Consider the following 5,400-nt stretch of genomic DNA (forward strand, 5'->3'; position numbering starts at 1 on the left):
CCAATATTATAAACAACTTTTTCATATAGATCCATTATCAATACAAGGGTACACTTTACTTGCAATATCATTATCTGCCCTTGGTATCAGGTTATTACTGGTCTCATAGAAAATGTTACTAAGTGTACTCTCACAAACATTGTTATGTCTGCTCCCAATAACTTGAACTTGAAAACAAAACATAAGGTGTTTAATCAGACTGTGTGAATATTCTGATGTCAAACTGTCAGAATTTTCAACTTTAATCTGTCTTCCAGTTAACCTTGAAGTTTTTCACGGAATTTAATTTTGATTATGTTGGTTATAGAACTTCTGAGCATCCTGAAATCCACTTAACTCTCACAGATATAGCTGTGCCTAGATCCTCTGGTCTTGTAGCTGACCCCTCAGTGTAGAGGACTTTGTGATTTATGCTCCCCTTCACAGAAAAATGGTCACTCACACCTTAGTGACTGTGTGCTCACCTCACACTAGAGCCCAAGTTTGGGAAATAATCGGCCAGAAGACATGCTGGGTGGATCTTAGAGAATTTCCTTCAGCTCACCTCAAGGAGAATTGTCTAAATCCATGAGTGGCAGGAATTCCTGTTATGTTGTCATTGCTTTGTTGCACACAGACACACAGAGGAAACTCATTCCTTCTTTTTAGTAAGAGAACTTATGTTCCACCAAATGTCACATGAAAGGTTTGTTGTCTGTTACCATGGAAATAACTTCTGTAAACATAACTAACACGCTGGTATTTTGTGCATGTCTGGGGTACTGATTAGTGGTTTCTGAGGTTGTTGTTGTTTCTGTTAGATGTCATTGAGTTGATTCCACATCATGGAGATCCAATACACAACAGAAGGTAACACTGCCTTCTCCTCTGCCAGACTCAAAATTTAGGATGAACCCATTGTTGCCATCATTGTGTCAGTCCATTTAGTTGGGGATTCCTATTTGTCCCTGCCCTTCTACTTTGCCACATACACTAGGGACTGCTCCCTTTTGACAACATTGTCCAAAATACATAATATGAATCTCACTATCTTTACCTCTAACTAGCACTCTGAGCTTACTTCTTCAAAGACAGATTGGTTTGTGCCTTTGGAGACCAATGTTATTTCAGTACCCTTCACCGGAATTACAATTCAAACAAATTGATTCTTCTTCAGTCTTCCTTATTCAGTGTTCAACTTCCACATACATATGAAACAATTGAAAATGCTATAGTTTGGGTGAGGTGAACCTAGTGATCACAGTAAGATCCCTGGTCTCCAACACTCTAAACAAGCCTAATAAGGCATATCTATCCAATACAATGTGTCTATTGATCTCTTGGCTGTTACTATCACCATTCTGGGTTTTTTGCATATTTTTTCAAAAGCTAACAGTATTTCTGGAAGGAGTTAAAATTTAGTCAAGCATAAATTAAGAATATTGCTCTAGGCGGGGTCAGGAAACCAACTTTACTCCGGAACCAACCAATGTAAGAGCCCTGAGTTTAAGCCTGTTTTTAAGACAGTGAGCCTTATATTCAAGGTATGCTTGATGACTGGTATACATGAGAGAGTCTAAAACAAATTGTGCTTCTCTCTGTAGCCTGACTTTCTGATTAGTTTTAGAGGAGCACTAGTCTACACCCCTTATCCTATAACTGCAACCTCACACAGCCCTGCCTTCAGAGACACCATGGGGGTTGCAAAAGGGCAGTGACAATGATATCCATCTAGCCACTCAGGCTAATGCAGCCCTACTTTATCACAGCACAGCCTCTTCCCAGCACATGAATTTTGTGTTCCTGCCAAACTAGCTTCCTGGTGGAACATGTTTCACAAGCTCAAGCCTAGGCACTAGTTTTTGCCCTTTCCCTAGAAGACCAAGACTATGGATGGCACATCCCAAAACCCAAGCTAATAAGCCCTCTCCTATGGTGTGTGTTGTCTGACATCTGTCAGCATTACCTAGAGTTTGGAATCCAGAATCTAGGCCAAGATGACACAAGGCTTGATCAGTCATCTCTTTCCTGGATCCATCTTGTATTTTTAAGCTTCTGCCCTCACTTTGGCTCTTGTCATGACCCATTTACCTACCCCTTGATATTCCTTGACTATAGGCTGCAGTCTTTCACAAAGGCGTTAAAATTGAACGTCCATAAACATAAGAGCTTTAAAGAGTAGGAAATAAGTATTCCCCTGGCTTGTTTCCTTGTATAGAATATCTCTGTCTTGGCCAAGGTACCTCTAGGATGTCCTATTGGTGTCTCTCTGTCTCTTGTTGTCCACCTGTACAACTTTCTCTAGGTAGCACACTATTGTGAATACATGGACTACCCAACGATAGGCATTTCTTCATGTACAATACATATTGTAATGAATACGCAGGATGCAAAAGGATTAAGGCAGGTTAAATTTGATGAAAAGCTCAGCCTGGGTTGGAGTGGCATATTTGAGCATGATTCAGCTTGATCACTTTCCCCAGATATGTTAAGGATTATGGTCTGAGGTGCTTTAAGGGCTTGTAATGAACGTTCTTCATAAAATATTCCTTTCTTCATTTAGATTGCTGGTGAAAAGATGATATTTACCTTCAATGGAGCTTGAAAATTTTGATGCCTTAAATCTACTTTATTCTAAAATAAATATTGTATAGATAGGATGTGAATCCAAAGTTGAAAATGATATGATAAATTAGTAAACTTGCTCTGTAAAGATAGAGTGGGCTCTTGTTTAATGCAAATACCCTCATATTGGAGCATGGTTTTGATCCCAAGGGGTGGGGTTGGTCACTACTTAGCACAAGAAGTGCAGGCCAAGAACCTGACATGCCTTTTTCAACATTGACTCCTCTTCTGGTTCAGAAAAAAGAAATATGGTCTAGTCTAGGGAGTTAGAAAACTCTTACTACTGTCTTGCACAGTGAGGCATCACAAGGAAGGATTTCATCTTCCGACTGGTATATGACCCAAATCCATTCACCTGACTCCAAACAGGGTCAGCCCCTCTGGAGTTCCTGGGGACAGCCCCGGCTGAGGAGCTAGAGGGGAAACAGAAGGGATCTGTGTTTCCTGAAGTCTGACCCTAGGAGAGCTCCAGTGTACAAGGGCCCAGGCTGTCCTGATGGCCAGGTTCCGAGGTCTTTGCTCATGTCCCTGAATGATAGAATTCACTGGGTAAGTAACTGATATAATTGTATTTGAAGTTAAGTTCTGAGCACTCCAACTTACAAAAGGCTCATGGAGTAGTGGTTACAGATTGGGCTGTTAACTGCAAGGTCAGTGGAACAGAAGTATGTCACACCTGTGGTGAAAGACAGGGTGTCTACTCTTGTAAAGAGTTAGTCTTTGAGAACCACAAAGGGCAGTTCCATCCTCTCCTAAAGGATCACTATAATCGGAAGCCATTCGATGGCATTGAGTGCGGCTTTAGGTTTTGGTTGCTGATAACAGTGACAAACTCAGTGTCTATTTGCTGTGTCACAACTTTGATTAAGCTGCCATTAAATACTCTCTGATCATTAACCAACACGTACATCATCTTCCCCCTGGAGGAGAATGCCTTTGAAGTAGATTGCCTGCACTCCTTTCCAGCCAGCCCCTTTCCACTTGACTGCCTAGGTGTTATCCTTGATGGAGGTCAACTTTCTGAGGACAGGACAGGGGCCATTGCCATGAGTCTTGCCTCAACTGGCTTTGTGTGAACGCTCTGAACCTATCTTGTAAGTGCCTCTATCTAATAATGTGCATGTTCTAATCATGGTCCAATTCCTGCTGCTGCAGACCCATTTGTACCTGTCATGTATTAATCTGCCACCAATCCTGATCTGTGACATGCCTTTTGTTCTATGCCATTTACTCAGGGTCCCAACTGAATTCTCAGTTGTTCTTTTGACCTCGTGCTAATGGCCTCCCTAAAATATATGATGTGTATGTGTGTGTGCCTGTTTCTTTTGCTATCTCTTAAGTTTAATAGATGTTCCCCTTAAATAATAATGGCATAAGGGTCACTTTTCTACCTTAATACACAACTTAGGATCATAAATGAATCAAGCTACTGTTCTTTCAGACAGAATCTTGACAGAAATAAATGCAGGTAAAGTAAAGCCCTGCAGCCTCCTGGTTTCTATCTTGAATGGGCAAATGTTACAAAGGTTTTTTACTCTGCAGATAAATGCTCATTCCACCCCCTAGCCTCAGACAAAATACACTCAACTCTGTATAGTTTGCCAAATCTAGTTCCCCAGATAAGTTCTCATATTTACACCACTTCTCCTACTAACCTTCTGCACAAAGGCACTGAGTTTTCTTGTTCTGTGGCCTGGCAATTCCACTGCTCTGTCTCAGTGTCGTGATACCACTGCCACCATGTCTGCTTCTGCTTCTTCCCAACGCTTTCTCTCTTGTGTCACAGTTCTCTGTCTTCTGAGTTGAAGAGTATCAATACAAGAATCTACTTTGCAAAGGCCCCTATTTTTAGCTATTCTTTCTAGATGGTAGTGAGATCCTAATTTGTTTCTGAAATGGCTCAATTAAGCCTCACGTGATGTCCAATGTGACTAATTGCCAGGTTGGGTTTTTAGACATCGTATTTGCATAGCTACAAGGGTACCAATCTATTGTTGGGCAAGCTGCCCACTCCTCTTAAACCAGAAAATCCAACCTCAATACTATCAAGTTAACACTGACTTATAGAGAACTTATAGGACAGGGTAGAACTGCCTCTGTAGGTTTCAAAGACTGTATCTCTTTAGCAGGGTAGAGAGCCGTGTCACTCTAGGGAGGAGAAAGTGCCATCTTTCTTTTTAGGAGAAATATGTGGGTTCCAACTGTTGACCTTGGGGTTAGCAGCCCAACAGTAACCACTGTGCCACCAGAACTCATTTCTTTCATACACTTTGGTGGATGGCAAACCCACGTAAATATTTGGAAGGATTTAAGGGGCCATAGCTAGAAAAACTGTATACTTGCATAGGCCAAATAACAAATTACATTAAGTACTACAAATAATGCTACATTAAAAACATTGTTTACCTTGGGATTGAAAAATGCACTCATTATGGGCAAATGTATACTTCATTTAAAAAACAAACATATATATATATATATATATATATATATATATATATATATATATATATATACACACGCACATAGGTTTCAATCTAATATGATACATAAGTGCTTATTTTGGTGCCCTGGCTTTGACATGTAGTAAGAGTTGTACTTCTAACCTCATGATCAGAGGCAAAAATCCCATTAGCTGCCTGTTGTGGCTCTGGAGGTGCAGAAACTCTGCACAGCAGTTTTATAGTGTCCTAAAGGGTGCTGACATGTCTAACTCTACTTGATACTGTGTTTTAAAGGGTTTCTAAAGTGATGTTGTAATTTATAGTTCCCCTAGAAAATAATTTTAAATTTATA

The sequence above is a fragment of the Tenrec ecaudatus genome, chromosome 15 (genome assembly GCF_050624435.1).
Source record: "Tenrec ecaudatus isolate mTenEca1 chromosome 15, mTenEca1.hap1, whole genome shotgun sequence".
Lineage (NCBI taxonomy): Eukaryota > Metazoa > Chordata > Mammalia > Afrosoricida > Tenrecidae > Tenrec > Tenrec ecaudatus.